Genomic DNA, 17,668 nt, shown 5'->3' on the forward strand with positions numbered 1-17,668 from the left:
GAGGATAAGTACTTCCTTTTTCTAACCAGAGTCTCATGTAGGGTGAGCTGGACTGGAGAGCTGGAGATCGTGGAACTTTCGGGTGTGCCGGTGTACATGGCAGACTGAGAGACGGTTGGAGACGGTATTGTTTCCGCCGGTGCCCTAGATGCAATATTTCCTCCTACAAAACTGGTGATTCCCTGACCCTGACTGCTTTTGGCTGGCAAAGAAACCTGCACAGATACTGCCGGTGGTGCGGAAAATGGTGGCCTTACAGTGACGGAAGGGATGTTGCGTTGCTGACTAGCTTCATTGGCCGAGGGTGCTACAACCTTGAGGGACGTTTGGTAGTTAGTCCAGGCTTGAAAATGCATGGTGGTTAAGTGTCTATGCATGCAACTAGTATTTAGACTTTTCAGATTCTGACCTCTGCTTAAGCTAGTTGAACATTTTTGACAGATGACTTTGCGCTGATCAGTTGGATGTTGTTTAAAAAAATGCCAGACTGCACTCTTCCTAGACTCGGATCCCTTTTCAGGGATTGCAGACTGAGCTTTAACCGGATGGCAACGCTGTGCTCCAACAGGTTTTGGCTTTGACACGCGTTTTGGGCCAGATACGGGCCCGGCAGATGGAACCTGTTGCGATGTTGATGCCTGCTGCGGCCCCTCCTCCACCTCCGCTTCTGAACTACTGCCGCCTGCACCCTGTTCCCCCAATGGCTGCCAATCGGGGTCAATAACTGGGTCATCTATTACCTCCTCTTCGAGCTCGTGTGCAACTTCGTCTGTGTCACTGTGTCGGTCGGTGGTATAGCGTTCGTGGCGGGGCAACATAGTCTCATCAGGGTCTGATTGTGGATCTGTACCCTGAGAGGGCAATGTGGTGGTCTGAGTCAAAGGAGCAGCATAGTACTCTGGCTGTGGCTGTGCATCAGTGCACTCCATGTCAGAATATACTTGTAATGGGCATGGCCTGTTAAATGTTTCACTTTCTAAGCCAGGGACGGTATGTGTAAAGAGCTCCATGGAGTGACCCGTTGTGTCGCCTGCTGCATCCTTCTCTCTTGTTGTAGTTTTTGCTGAGGAGGACAAGGAAGCGACTTGTCCCTGACCGTGAACATCCACAAGCGACGCGCTGCTTTTACATTTACCAGTTTCGGAAGAGGAGGCAAAAGAGCTAGAGGCTGAGTCTGCAATGTAAGCCAAAACTTGCTGTTGCTGCTCCGCCTTTAAAAGCGGTTTTCCTACTCCCAGAAAAGAGAGCGTTCGAGGCCTTGTGTAGCCTGACGACGAAACTGGCTCCACAGCTCCAGACTTAGGTGGAATATTTTTATCCCCACGACCACCTGATGCTCCACTACCACTACCATCATTACCAGCTGACAATGAACGCCCACGACGACCTCTTGCACCAGACTTCCTCATTGTTTTAAAATCTTAACCAAAGTAACTTTATTTGTTGCTGTCAAACAACTTACACGGTGAGCTATAACTTCAGTATGATTTCAATATCCCTTAACAGGTTGGTGAGACCACAAGGAAAATCAGGCACAATGTTACACACTCTGTTTTCTGTGGCACAAAATCACAGAGATGACACACACGCAGGACTGTCACTCAAGCACTAATGTCAATATTAATCTCCCACCTAATTTATTTATTTTTTTTCTCAGGGAGACTTTAGAAACCAAATAATATTAAAAAAAAAAAAAAAAAAAAAAAAAGGCTTTCTATGGCCCACTGAATGAGAGAGAGAGGTGGCACACCCAGGAGTCAAGCCTGGCACACAAGCTGAAAGGGCAATATTACTCTCCCACTGTTTTTTTATGTTTTTTTGTTTTTTTAAGGGAGACTTTAGAAACCCAATAATATTTAAAAAAAAAAAAATAAATAGGCTTTCTATGGCCCACTGAATGAGAGGGAGAGAGGTGGCACACCCAGGAGTCAAGACTGGCACACAAGCTGAAAGGGCAATATTACTCTCCCACTGTTTTTTTAGGTATTTTTTTTTTTTTCAGGGAGACTTTAGAAACCAAATAATATTAAAAAAAAAAAAAAAAAAAAATAGGCTTTCTATAGCCCACTGAATGAGAGATAGCACACACAGCAGTGGCACACAAGCCCTGACTGAGGCCAATATTTTTCTCCCACTGATTGATGTAGTGTTTTTGTGTTGAGGTAGATTTTAGAACACAAATCAAGGAAAAAAAAAAAATGCTTTCTATGGCCCACTGAATGAGAGAGAGAGGTGGCACACCCAGGAGTCAAGACTGGCACACAAGCTGAAAGGGCAATATTACTCTCCCACTGTTTTTTTATGTTTTTTTTTTTTTTTTAAGGGAGACTTTAGAAACCCAATAATATTTTAAAAAATAAATAAATAGGCTTTCTATGGCCCACTGAATGAGAGGGAGAGAGGTGGCACACCCAGGAGTCAAGACTGGCACACAAGCTGAAAGGGCAATATTACTCTCCCACTGTTTTTTTATGTATTTTTTGTTTTTTAAGGGAGACTTTAGAAACCCAATAATATTTAAAAAAAAAAATAAATAGGCTTTCTATGGCCCACTGAATGAAAGGGAGAGAGGTGGCACACCCAGGAGTCAAGACTGGCACACAAGCTGAAAGGGCAATATTACTTTCCCACTGTTTTTTGTATGTGTTGTTTTTTTTTTTTCAGGGAGACTTTAGAAACCAAATAATATTAAAAAAACCAAAAAAAAAATAGCCTTTCTATGGCCCACTGAATGAGAGAGAGAGGTGGCACACCCAGGAGTCAAGACTGGCACACAAGCTGAAAGGGCAATATTACTCTCCCACTGTTTTTTTATGTATTTTTTGTTTTTTAAGGGAGACTTTAGAAACCCAATAATATTTTAAAAAAAAAATAAATAGGCTTTCTATGGCCCACTGAATGAAAGGGAGAGAGGTGGCACACCCAGGAGTCAAGACTGGCACACAAGCTGAAAGGGCAATATTACTCTCCCACTGTTTTTTGTATGTTTTTTTTTTTTTTCAGGGAGACTTTAGAAACCAAATAATATTAAAAAAACAAAAAAAAAAATAGCCTTTCTATGGCCCACTGAATGAGAGAGAGAGGTGGCACACCCAGGAGTCAAGACTGGCACACAAGCTGAAAGGGCAATATTACTCTCCCACTGTTTTTTTATGTATTTTTTGTTTTTTAAGGGAGACTTTAGAAACCCAATAATATTTAAAAAAAAAAATAAATAGGCTTTCTATGGCCCACTGAATGAAAGGGAGAGAGGTGGCACACCCAGGAGTCAAGACTGGCACACAAGCTGAAAGGGCAATATCACTCTCCCACTGTTTTTTGTATGTTTTTTTTTTTTTTCAGGGAGACTTTAGAAACCAAATAATATTAAAAAAACAAAAAAAAAATAGCCTTTCTATGGCCCACTGAATGAGAGAGAGAGGTGGCACACCCAGGAGTCAAGACTGGCACACAAGCTGAAAGGGCAATATTACTCTCCCACTGTTTTTTTATGTATTTTTTGTTTTTTAAGGGAGACTTTAGAAACCCAATAATATTTAAAAAAAAAAATAAATAGGCTTTCTATGGCCCACTGAATGAAAGGGAGAGAGGTGGCACACCCAGGAGTCAAGACTGGCACACAAGCTGAAAGGGCAATATTACTCTCCCACTGTTTTTTGTATGTTTTTTTTTTTTTTTCAGGGAGACTTTAGAAACCAAATAATATTAAAAAAACAAAAAAAAAAATAGCCTTTCTATGGCCCACTGAATGAGAGAGAGAGGTGGCACACCCAGGAGTCAAGACTGGCACACAAGCTGAAAGGGCAATATTACTCTCCCACTGTTTTTTTATGTATTTTTTGTTTTTTAAGGGAGACTTTAGAAACCCAATAATATTAAAAAAAAAAATAAATAGGCTTTCTATGGCCCACTGAATGAGAGGGAGAGAGGTGGCACACCCAGGAGTCAAGACTGGCACACAAGCTGAAAGGGCAATATTACTCTCCCACTGTTTTTTTATGTATTTTTTGTTTTTTAAGGGAGACTTTAGAAACCCAATAATATTTAAAAAAAAAAAAAATAGGCTTTCTATGGCCCACTGAATGAAAGGGAGAGAGGTGGCACACCCAGGAGTCAAGACTGGCACACAAGCTGAAAGGGCAATATTACTCTCCCACTGTTTTTTGTATGTTTTTTTTTTTTTTTTCAGGGAGACTTTAGAAACCAAATAATATTAAAAAAACAAAAAAAAAAAATAGCCTTTCTATGGCCCACTGAATGAGAGAGAGAGGTGGCACACCCAGGAGTCAAGACTGGCACACAAGCTGAAAGGGCAATATTACTCTCCCACTGTTTTTTTATGTATTTTTTGTTTTTTAAGGGAGACTTTAGAAACCCAATAATATTTAAAAAAAAAAATAAATAGGCTTTCTATGGCCCACTGAATGAGAGGGAGAGAGGTGGCACACCCAGGAGTCAAGACTGGCACACAAGCTGAAAGGGCAATATTACTCTCCCACTGTTTTTTTATGTATTTTTTGTTTTTTAAGGGAGACTTTAGAAACCCAATAATATTAAAAAAATAAAATAAATAGGCTTTCTATGGCCCACTGAATGAGAGGGAGAGAGGTGGCACACCCAGGAGTCAAGCCTGGCACACAAGCTGAAAGGGCAATATTACTCTCCCACTGTTTTTTTATGTATTTTTTGTTTTTTAAGGGAGACTTTAGAAACCCAATAATATTTAAAAAAAAAAAAAATAGGCTTTCTATGGCCCACTGAATGAGAGGGAGAGAGGTGGCACACCCAGGAGTCAAGACTGGCACACAAGCTGAAAGGGCAATATTACTCTCCCACTGTTTTTTTAGGTTTTTTTTTTTTTTTCAGGGAGACTTTAGAAACCAAATAATATTAAAAAAAAAAAAAAAAAAATAGGCTTGCTATAGCCCACTGAATGAGAGATAGCACACACAGCAGTGGCACACAAGCCCTGACTGAGGCCAATATTTTTCTCCCACTGATTGATGTAGTGTTTTTGTGTTGAGGTAGAATTTAGAACACAAATCACGGAAAAAATAAATAGGCTTTCTATGGCCCACTCAGTGAGAGATGGCACACACAGGGATGGCACTGTAGCAGAAATGCCAATCTTAATCTCCCACAAAAAAAAAAAAAAAAAAACTGTCCTACAATTACTATCTCCCTGCAGTAATGTAAGCCAGGTATGGCAGGCAGCAATAGGAGTGGACTGATGCACAAATTAAATAAAAAGTGTGGACAAACAAAAAAGATAGCTGTGCAGAAAGGAAGGAACAAGAGGATATGTGCTTTGAAAAAAGCAGTTGGTTTCCACAGTGGCGTACACACAGCAATACAGCTATCACGGAGCCTTCTAGGGCAGCCCAATGAGCTACAGCGCTGAGGGGAAAAAAAAAAAATAGCTTCCACTGTTCCTGCACACCGAAGGTGGTGTTGGACAGTGGAAATCGCTGCAGCACAAGCGGTTTGGTGGTTAGTGGACCCTGCCTAACGCTCTCCCTGCTTCTGACGAAGCGGCAGCAACCTGTCCCTAAGCTCAGATCAGCAGCAGTAAGATGGCGGTCGGCGGGAACGCCCCTTTATAGCCCCTGTGACGCCGCAGACAGCAAGCCAATCACTGCAATGCCCTTCTCTAAGATGGTGGGGACCAGGATCTATGTCATCACGCTGCCCACACTCTGCGTTCACCTTCATTGGCTGAGAAATGGCGCTTTTCGCGTCATTGAAACGCGACTTTGGCGCGAAAGTCGCGTACCGCATGGCCGACAAGCACAGGGGTCGGATCGGGTTTCATGAGACGCCGACTTAGCCAAAAGTCGGCGACTTTTGAAAATGATCGACCCGTTTCGCTCAACCCTACTCCTAAGAGTTCCAAATAATTCTACTTGGACATTACGTGAAATGGTCCTGGACTCCGCTGCACTGAGACATCTCTTCTTTTGAGTGCCCTGATGGAAATCGAGGATGAAGATGACTAAAACTCTCAGCATCATGACGTGAGCATTGTTATATGGGTCACAAATTTAAAAAAGTGTCAACTGTAAGGAAAACATACTAACATTATAATAGATTGTTTTGTTTCTACATAACTTTTCTAACCTCTTACAAGGGTTAGTACTGAGACTAGGCTTAGGGTTAACTTTGGGGTAATAAAATAATTAATTAAAAAAAATTGTAATACATATAACAATACACAACGCTTTATTTTTAACAATTTCTTAAATAACAACTTGTGCTTGTTGCATAAAGTTCAAGACTGGTCAAGGAATGCTTCCAGTCCAAAGATTTGAAGATGCTAAATTCTTGCCTAGTTAGGCCAGGCGTTTGTTGCTTTCCCACCGCCATGAAGCTTTATTTTTAAGGCCACTGACCTAGTCTTCTTTGCATTATAAGTACAGTATGTTATTCCATTTTTTCCTCCAAAAAATCGTTACTTTGCCTGTAAGAATAGCCTGGAGTCGGTAGTGAGGCACTTTCTATTACTGAGCTGTAGGAACTCTGTGTGTCACTACATAGGATAGATGTATGGCACCATATAAATTGATGTGTGGCACCATATAAATAGATGTATGGCACCACATAAATTGATTTATGGCACCATATAAATAGATGTATGGCACCACATAAATTGATTTATGGCACCATATAAATAGATGTATGGCACCATATAAATTGATGTATGGTACCATATAAATTGATGTATGGCACCATATAAATTGATTTAAGGCACCATATAAATAGATGTATGGCACCATATAAATAGATGTATAGCACCATATAAATAGATGTATGGCACCATATAAATAGATGTGCGGCACCATATAAATAGATGTGTGGCACCATATAAATAGATGTATGACACCATATAAATAGATGTATGGCACCATATAAATTGATGTATGACACCATATAAATAGATGTATGGCACCATATAAATTGATGTAAGGCACCATATAAATTGATTTAAGGCACCATATAAATAGATGTATGGCACCATATAAATAGATGTATAGCACCATATAAATAGATGTATGGCACCATATAAATAGATGTGCGGCACCATATAAATAGATGTGTGGCACCATATAAATAGATGTATGACACCATATAAATAGATGTATGGCACCATATAAATTGATGTATGACACCATATAAATAGATGTATGGCACCATATAAATTGATGTAAGGCACCATATAAATAGATGTATGGCACCATATAAATAGATGTATAGCACCATATAAATTGATTTAAGGCACCATATACAGTTAAGTCCATAAATCAACTCCAGACCTTTTATCTGCTTAATTGAGAATGACAAAACAAAGGGATTGCCCACACCTGTCCATGAAATAGCCTTGGAGTCAATTGTCCAATTACTTTTGGTCCCTTTAAAAACAGGGTGGCACATGTTAAGGAGCTGAAACTCCTAAACCCTTCATCCAATTTTAATGTGGATACCCTCAAATGAAAGCTGAAAGTCTGAACTTCAACTGCATCTGAATTGTTTTGTTTAAAATTCATTGTGGTAATGTCTATAACCAAAATTAGAAAAATGTTGTCTCTGTCCACATATATTTGGACTTAACTGTAGTTAACCAGTCACAGAAGAAGAAGTAATCAGGCTCCTTGCATCTTCTCGCCCGACCACTTGCACCAGTGACCCAACTCCTGGAACGCTTGGTCCACTCCCGTCTTATCCGCTATCTCTCAGATATCTCTCTTCTTGACCCTCTACAATTCGGTTTCCGCTCTTTACACTATACTGAAACTGCCCTCACTAAAGTCTCTAATGACCTACTAACAGCTAAATCTAATTGTCACTACTTCATGCTAATTCTCTTGGATCTCTCCGCAGAATTCGACACTGTGGATCATCAGCTCCTCCTCACTATGCTCCGCTCCATTGGCCTCAAGGACACTGTTCTCTCCTGGTTCTCCTCCTATCTTTCTGACCGCTTCTTCACTGTATCTTTTTCTGGCTCCTCTTCCTCTTACCTTCCCCTTACTGTTGGGGTTCCTCAAGGATCAGTCCTAGGCCCCCTCCTCTTCACTTTGTATTGGTCAAACAATCAGTAGATTTGGTTTCCAGTACCATCTCTATGCTGTTGACACCCAATTATACACCTCTACTCCTGATATCACGCCTGCCTTTTTAGATAACACCAGTGATTGTCTTACCGCTGTCTTTGACATCATGTCCTCCCTCTATCTGTGACTGAACCTGTCAAAAACTGAACTCCTTGTGTTTCCTCCCTCTGCTAATGTACCTATGCCCGACATTACCATTTCCATGTGGTTCCTCCTTTACTCCCCAGCAACATGCCCGCTGCCTTGGGGTCATACTTGATTCTGAGCATTCATTCATCCTCCTCACATCCAATCACAGGCTCACTCTTGTTATCTACTGTACATCTCAAAAACATTTCTAGAATTTGACCTTTTCTTACTTTCGACTCTGCAAAACTCTTACTGTTGCTCTTTATTCATTCTCGTCTGGACTATTGTACTCTCTACTAATCGGCCTCCCTCTTACCAAACTCTCCCCGTTCCAATCTGTCTTGAGTGCTGCAGCCAGGCTCATATTCCTCACCAATTGGTATACCGATGACTCTACATTGTGCCAGTCATTACCTATCCACTCCAGAATCCAGTACAAACTTATTACCCTCACCCACAAAGCACTCCTTGGCTCAGCACCACCCTACATCTCCTCTCTGGTCTCAGTCACCCACCCTACCCGTGCTCTCTGTTCTGCTAATGACCTGAGGTTGGCATCGTCAATAATCAGAACCTCCCACTCCCATCTCCAAGACTTTTCATGGGCTGCTCCAATTCTCTGGAATGCACTACCCAGGTTAATCCCCAATCCCCTCAGTTTTAAGTGTGCCCTAAAAACGCATTTGTTCAGACTGGCCTACCGCCTCAAAGCATTAACCTAACTATCCCTGTGTGGCCCATTCAAAATTTGTACCATAACCAGGTCCCTTGCATCATGTTCTCTCATGATTTATGCATTTATAGCCCTCTGTATCTGTACTGTTACATACTTATGCCAATAACTGGTTCATGCAGCTTTACAGGAACACCTGATTATTACACTATGGCTGGTCCGAACATTGAAAGCAATTTACCATCCACCTCTCGTGTCTCCCCTTTTTCCTCATAGATTGTAAGCTTGCGAGCAGGGCCCTCACTCCTCTTGGTATCTGTTTTGATCTGTGTGATTATTGTTATGCTGTAATGTCTATTGCCTGTACAAGTCCCCTCTATAATGTAAAGTGCTGCGGAATATGTTGGCGCTATAGAAATAAAATTATTATAATTTATTATCATTATAGCATTCATACCTATTTTGGTCTATGGGGCTGTTTGCATGTCTGTATATTTTTGCAGACATGTCAGCACTATCCGATGCTTTACCGTGTAGCACTTGGCCCAATGTCACACTATGGGACATTGCAGATCTGCTTTTTTTCTCATGCTGATTCGGCATAAGAAAACAATTGCAGCATATTGCTGGTGTCTGATGATCTGATCACGCGCACCCATACAAGTCTATGGGTGTGACTGAAACATTGCACTGCACTTGGATGTCATCCGAGTGCAGTCCAATGTACATGCACAGAGATAATGGAAAAGATGGAGAAATTATATTCTCTCATGTGAGATTCTCAAATGCATTCACAGCATTATGTGATTGTTTTCTCATACCGAATAACATTGGACTGTCGTTTGATGGATTGCACTCATCCCCATGGTATTCAATGAGGCCGTGCACATGTCCAAAATATTGCAGCATGCACGATTTGTCTCCAATAATCAGATCACACTTAGCCATTCATGTCTAGGGGTTCATGGAAAACATCGGCCCACACTCAACTGACATACGAGTGCACTCCAATTTTCACGGACAGACTGAATGAAGAAGGTGGAGAATCTTTTTTTTCCTCGACCTCTGGGAAAATCAGATCATGCTATGTTCACTACAGGAGTGTGTTCCACTGGTTTTCATTTCCTACAGTTCTCATGCACTGGCCTAAATAGGATCTGTGAGAAGGTAAAAGTCAAGGTTTGCTCTCATTTTATTCCCTCTGCTTCTCTAAATATTCAGCTTTTTTATTTTATTTTTAAATCCATTATACGGTTCTAGAGATATGGGCAGTTTTATTTAGTGCCAATGTTTATGGTCTTTTCCAAGGGGGCAGTGCTCACAGGATTCTCTGAGGCTGCGCTGTATTATTACACCTTCTTGTTAAAGACCATAAAAATGAATGCTAAATTAAAAAGCCCATATTTCTGTAACTATATTGTAGATTAAAAAAAAAACTTGTGGGAGTAGCAGGAAAAGATTAGAATAACATTATTTATTTTTTTTTAACTGGGGCAGATTCTCTTTAACAAGGCAGATCCAAATGGAAAAAACTGGCACATAGACCCGGATTCATCAAGACTGGCATGAACAACGCTGGTTTTAATGAGGGGACATTTTGCAATCAGACGCTCCTTACTCATTAAGAAGCATGTCTCTTAATGAATCCACTGCATCTGACAAATCACGTGCGCCTCTGGGCGCCTCGGCACAAACCTTACTCCAGTCTGGGACTGAAGTAAGATTTCTGGAAAAAGCTACCCCACAGCTTGTTATAAATTAGGTAAGGTGTATCTTCACACTCCCGTTCCTCCCCTGTTCTGCCCCAGCACCAGGTATTTAGGCAGAGTTGACTAAAAATGGAAAAGATGCAAAATATTTGCTCACCTTTGGATTGCGCAAAAAATGTGTGACTTTTCAAATCGGTATTTTCCAGAATTCTGGCGTAATCAGATTGATGGATCAAGTCATAGAATCATAGAATATTAGAGTTGGAAGGGACCTCAAGTGTCATTGAGTCCAACCCCCGGCTCAATGCAGGAGTCACTAAACCATCTCAAACAGATGTCTGTCCTCTGCTGTCCAGCCTCTGTTTGAAGACTTCCATTGAAGGAGAACTCACCACCTCTCGTGGCAGACTGTTCCACTCATTGATCACCCTCACTGTCAAAACGTTTTTTCTAATATCTAATCTGTACTTCTCCTTTTCAGTTTTATCCCATTGCTTCTCGTGTTTCCATGTACAAATGAGAAGAATTATAATCCCTATACACTGGGACAGCCCTTCAGTCCTTGTCCTTAATTCTTCCTCCTCTTGGCTATTCCAGGACTTGTAGCTATTTTATTATACCGATCACAAAGCTGGAATTATAGCCTTCTATATAATGTTAAGGAATAATGTTAAGGATGTGAGAGTTGTATAAGATTAAAAGGAATAGTTTGTTTCTTGTTGAAGCAGAATTACTCTTTTTCAAAATCGGTGTGGGATATTTGTTATGCCGATTTCAAGGAAAAGCACACTGGCATAAAATGCACCTGACCTATTAAGAGTCACGCGCCTATTAATAAATTACACCAATTGCATGCACTTTTTAAGTGCTGTGACTATTGGAGAAAGCTTAAAAAGGCACATTTCTGACTAGTTTCGGTTGTAGTCGCACTGGTAAATATCCCCCTGGTTTTGTAGTTAACACCATTTACAACAATGTTTAGCAATACCAGACACAGACCGGATACATAAGGCTACGTTCACATTTGCGGTCAGCGCCGCAGCGTCGGGCGCCGCAGCGGCGCCGCATGCGTCATGCGCCCCTATATTTAACATGGGGGCGCATGGACATGCGTTGTGCTGCGTTTTGCGCCGCATGGCCGCAAGCGTTGGACGCAAGAAACGCTTCAAGTTGCATTTTCTTTGCGTCCAACTTTCGGCCAAAAAGGACGCATGCGGCGCAAAACGCAGCGTTTTAGCGTGCGTTTTGCCGCGTTTTTGTTTGCGTTGTGCGCTGCGGCGCCGACGCTGCGGCGCACAACGCAAATGTGAACGTAGCCTAAGTGGTGCTGTATCTACAAGGAAGAAGCCGTGTGTTCAGTAATCCCTTACAGACCTTCCAATATTGTGAATAATCTGCTACATTAATAAGGAATAGTTGATTTTATATCTTCTTAATATACTTATACTATTGTTTCCTCCACGCCATCATCATCATATACTTTGTTGTTTGAAATAAATAATGTATTATCTTGAATGAATGATATCAGAGGTTAGTTCTATACTCGCCGATAAGTGTTTAATGAGCACGACCTAATATTCTGTCAGATCTGATTCATTTTATATATAAAGCAATGAGAGTACCAATAAAACAAAACCTTTAATAAACAATACTAAGAAGAGCCATGCTCATATAAACACACGGAATATATAAAGGTAGAAATGTTAAAAATGCAAAATATTAATAGACAAAAAACTATGCTTTAGAATGCAAAAGTGCCCACTACGAAAACAGTGCAGTTAACAAAACGCAATGTTCTCACCCATATCATTGGTAGCCGATATAGACCAAAGGAAAAGGAGCTGGAGGAAGGAGAAGAAAATCAGGTAACCATGTTCAAAACGCGTCGCTTGCTCTTGTTCCTGTCCACCATTTTTTTAATTGTTTTTTGATGGAATAAATAGTACCCTGAAAATTTCACCAGAATTTCTTTTTGCAACCCTAATATCCCCTGTCCTGCCCCATTCATAGACTGTTGCCCTAACTAGGGCTGTACCCAAGAATAGACCTACTGTATAGGACCTCCAAAGTCCCAATGTGTATCAGCCTCAGTATCAAGACCTCAACAGGGGAATCAAAAGTTCTGGGGGAGGGGGAAATTGCAAGTAGCATGTCATATGGTCAGATAACATGGTCCTATGTAGGGCTGTGCAGTGGCACTGTACCCTGCTAGATGCTTAAGGGATCTAGCCTAAAGAGTTCCTATACCAGAAGAAAGATTTGTGGTCACCAGCAATAGGGATCACATCTAGCTGACTCATATCAAATCTGACTTATTTATCAAGGAGTGAGTCCCACTACATACTGTATGTGTAATTTGAACATGGCATTGGTCTTCTGAAAGTTTACACAAGATCTAAAAAACACATATGTTCCAACTTCTAGAACAGTAAACCATGTTACCATGTAAAGCTCCAGAGGACCCAAGGAAATGCAGCACTCCCACAATAGAAAACATTGTGTCAATGTCAATGAAATCCATCCATGAGACATTCCTGGTCTTTACTGGTTAGTACATGAAAAGTAACATTTTAGATATGTTTGTCATCTTATAACATGGCTAAATGATTACTCCATGTATCCAGTATGACTATACTGAGGGAATGAAGTGAGAAATGTAAGTAAATCTAAGATATAAGACATTTATTACAGTAACAATGAGCAGAATGTTTCCAATGTTATTGAGTTTCCACTGATTATATAAAGTATAGTGGTTTATATGCCTCAAGTAAACAGAATACAAGTCATTGAGCTCCCGAGTATCAGAGTAGGATCCCATTGCTCCGTAAAATCCCTGAGAGACTGATAATGAGATCAGAAAAGAAACTGACAGTTTAATCCCTCAGCCATAGCTCACCCCCTTCATAGACACAGAGCAATATAATTATTTCCAAGTAATGGGTGATCAAATTCTTCAGACATTATGTATTGATTTCAAATGTGCCACATACATAGAGATAATTGCTTGGTTCAATGAATACGGTCATGTTACAACTTACAAGCTAAAATTGTTGCACATGTTGGCAAGATTACTCAAATGAAATCATGTTGCTTTAAAAAAAATGACCATTCGTTCTTTCCTGATAATTCTTATATTCCTGTTTATAATTTCCTGCAGAAGTAAAGAGTAGCAGAACGACTGTCACATGTACTATTAGAAGTCATTGGACATTTGGTGCTACGAAAACCAAGTGTTCAAATGGTTTTAAGTGGATGACAATAGTCAACATCTTTGTTAGGCTATACTCATACAAAAATAGTACAGTATACTTCCACTTAGCTAACATACAGAACAAATGGAATATATGTCCTTTAAATATTGTACACATGTGGACAAAAACGTTGGAACCCTTCCGTTAAAGTGAGAAAAAGCCATATTGATCACTGAAAAAAACTTGAAACTGACAAGAGTAATGTTCAACTTAAATTTACTGAATATCAACTAATGAAAATCAGACATTGCTTTTGAACTATGGATCAATGGATCAACTGAAAAAAATCTCAATCAACTAATAAAAATGGTCAGGACAAAAATTATAGTATTCCTAGAAAAGATTGAAAAAATGTGACTATAGGGACATGTTAAACTAAGGTGTGTCCAGGGGTGGATTATAATAGGGTCAATCTGGGTGGTAGCCCAGGGCCCAGTGGTGTGGGGGGGCCCTGGGCTACCGCTCAGATTGCCCGCCACCATTGACCGGGCGTATGGGCCCAGTGGGCAGAGGGGGCCCACATCGGGCCCCGTCTCATCTGCTCACCGGGCCCCTTCCAGCGCTGCGGCACGCTATTGACGTGCGGGTGCGCGCCCGCACGTCAATAGTTAACAGCCACCAGCCAATCGGAGGCTGGCAGCTGACATCAGCCACAGCGCGCACGTCGCCGGCGTCTGATGTCATTGTCAGTCGCCAGCAAGTGCGCGCTGCTGGAGGGAGCTTTGCCGCTGGAGCACGGACAGGTGAGGAGAACTCGTTTTTTTTTTTTTAATGCGAATGGCAATCCAGGGGGCCCGGGGCAGAGATGCTGGACACACTGGGGGCATTATGCTGGACACACTGGGGCAGAATGCTGGACACACTGGGGGCAATATGCAGGACACACTGGGGGCAATATGCTGGACACACTGGGGGCAGGATGCTGGACACACTGGGGCAGATTGCTGGACACACTGGGGGCAATATGCTGGACACACTGGGGCAGAATGCTGGACACTGGGGGCAGATTGCTGGACACACTGGGGGCAGGATGCTGGACACACTGGGGGCAATATGCTGGACACACTGGAGGCAATATGCTGGACACACTGGGGCAGAATGCTGGACACACTGGGGGCAATATCCTGGAGACACTGGGGGCAGTATGCTGGGAAGAATGCTGGACACACTGGGAGCAGAATGCTGGACACACTGGGGGCAGGATGCTGGACACATTGGGGGCAATATGCTGGACACACTGGGGCAGAATGCTGGACACACTAGGGGCAATATGCTGGAGACACTGGGCCAGAATGCTGGACACACTGGGGGCAATATGCTGGACACACTGGGGGCAGGATGCTGGACACACTGGGGTAGATTGTTGGACACACTAGGGGCAATATCCTGGAGACATTGGGGGCAGAATGCTGGGCAAAATGCTGGACACACTGGGGGCAGGATGCTAGACACACTGGGGGCATTATGCTGGACACACTGGGGGCAATATGCTGGACACACTGGGGGCAATATGCTGGACACACTGGGGGCAATATGCTGGACACACTGGGGGCAATATGCTGAACACACTGGGGGCAATATGCTGGACACACTGGGGGCAATATGCTGGACACAATGGGGTCAATATGCTGGACACACTGGGGGCAGGATGCTGGACACACTGGGGCAATATGCTGGACACACTGGGGGCAATATGCTGTACACACTGGGGGCAATATGCTGGACACACTGGGGCAGAATGCTGGACACACTGGGGCAGAATGCTGGACACACTGGGGCAGACTGCTGGACATACTGGGGCAGATTGCTGGACACACTGGGGCAATATGCTGGAGACACTGGGGCAGATTGCTGGAGACACTGGGGCAATATGCTGGACACACTGGGGGCAGGATGCTGGACATTGGGGGCAGAGATGCTGGACATTGGGGCAGAGATGCTGGACACTGGGGGCAGAGATGCTGGACACTGGGGGCAGAGATGCTGGACACTGGGGGCAGAGATGCTGGACACACTGGGGGCACGACTGGAGACATGGGCAGAATGTAGATACGGGGCATGATTGGAGACACAGGGCAGAATGAAAGACGGGGGGCAGGATTGGAGACAGATTGTGCAGGATCATGGGGCAGGATGGATACGATGGAGACTGATGGGGAAGGATGGGGAGACCATATGGGGCAGAATGGATACTCATGAGGGCAGGATGGGAGAACATATGGCTGGAGCCAGGAATGAGCTACACGGGGCCAGGATGGGGGATATTATTATTACCATAGGGGCTAATTAAGGGATATTATTACTGCAGTGATGTATTTATTTTATTTTTTGAGGACACTATTTTAAATGGGGGGGGGGTCCTGTTACTGTGTAGAGTGACACTATGTTGCCTCTTTTTCTTCATGTGGTGTAATGTAGAAGTTGTGAAAAATTAAGTAATGTGTTCTGCAAGCGGAGCTCGAGATAACTTTTATTTCCTGTAGAGACGAGCCTGGCAAGAAGAAGTGATGGCGATCTGTGCTGGATGAAAGATGAAGGACTTCACCTAGAGACGTCACTGGTGAGTCAGTGTTACCTATACACTGACACTATACACTGTATACTATATACAGAGCTGCTGTGTATAATGTCACTGGTGATCACTGTATTACCTCTACACAGACACTGCATAATAAGTACAGAACTCCTGTGAATACTGGCACTTATAGTGATAGTATCGTGTTTTTTTTTTCCTTCCTAACTGAAGGGTAAATTGACTAGATCAATGGATGTTTGACAGGTTATAGTTTCACACAGCAACTATTTTTCTGGAATAATCTGGTTCAGGTATATGATGACCCCGTCGCATGACCCCATCACATGACCCCGTCACATGACCGGGGGGCCCAGAGTGTCTGAACAGCCCGGGGCCCTGGCTACCCTTAATCCACACCTGGGTGTGTCCATGTAATTAGTGTCACAGGTGACTACAAAATCCTGTAATCAGGCTTCCTATTTAGAGGGTGAAAAGTAGTCAATGTACTGTTTGGCATCCTGGAATGTACCACACTAAACATGGACCAAAGAAAGCTAAGTGTCACGGACACCGCATCGAATTCACCAGGTGCGCCATGTGGCTGCAGCTGTGAGTGAGATGTAGGTCAGCAGGACCTGCGGCATGTGACCACCGGGGAAGTGGCTGGAGGTGGAGTCACGCCCCAAACCCCCGAGGATGTTAGCGCGGGCCAGCAGAAATGAGAGAAGTGTCAAGCAAGCCAAGGTCAAACCAGAGGATGGCGGAGTAACCAGAGGGAAAGACAAATAGTGTAGTTAGAAGCGAGCCAGGGTCAGAAGCCAGAAAGAGCAACGTGGTATCAGAGGGACAAACTAGCAAAAAGTCAGGGGACATAGCTGAGGTCTAACCAGGAGAGACACAGGAGGTACAGGATCAGAAGACAGATATCAAACGGGAAACAGACCGGGTCATACACAAGCAAACTTACAGGAACAGGCAGTGCACACAGATATATGGGGTCAGTTGCTCAGCCGAGTACGGAAGTATCACTGACGAGGATCTCGACACAGAGGCGGGTACATATAGCCCACCCTAATTCAAATGGAGGCCACACAGAATTAACCCTAAGAAGATGGACAAGGGAATCCCATCTATGACCATGACACTAAGGAGAGAGTTGTCTCAGATTATTAAGATATTATTATAGATTATAGGCAAACATGTTAAAGGTACGAGATACAAGACCCTCTGCAAACAGCTTGATGTTTCTGTTACTATAGTTGTACAAATTATTGAGAAGTTTA

General features: G+C 42.7%; 1 long non-coding RNA gene across 4 annotated transcripts in view; it reads right to left on the minus strand.

The window, feature by feature from the left end:
• The window catches only part of LOC143818318 (uncharacterized), a 138,107-nt gene that overhangs the window by 67,704 nt on the left and 52,735 nt on the right, over window positions 1-17,668 (minus strand). The window lies entirely within an intron of this gene.

The sequence above is a fragment of the Ranitomeya variabilis genome, chromosome 3, assembly GCF_051348905.1.
Source record: "Ranitomeya variabilis isolate aRanVar5 chromosome 3, aRanVar5.hap1, whole genome shotgun sequence".
Lineage (NCBI taxonomy): Eukaryota > Metazoa > Chordata > Amphibia > Anura > Dendrobatidae > Ranitomeya > Ranitomeya variabilis.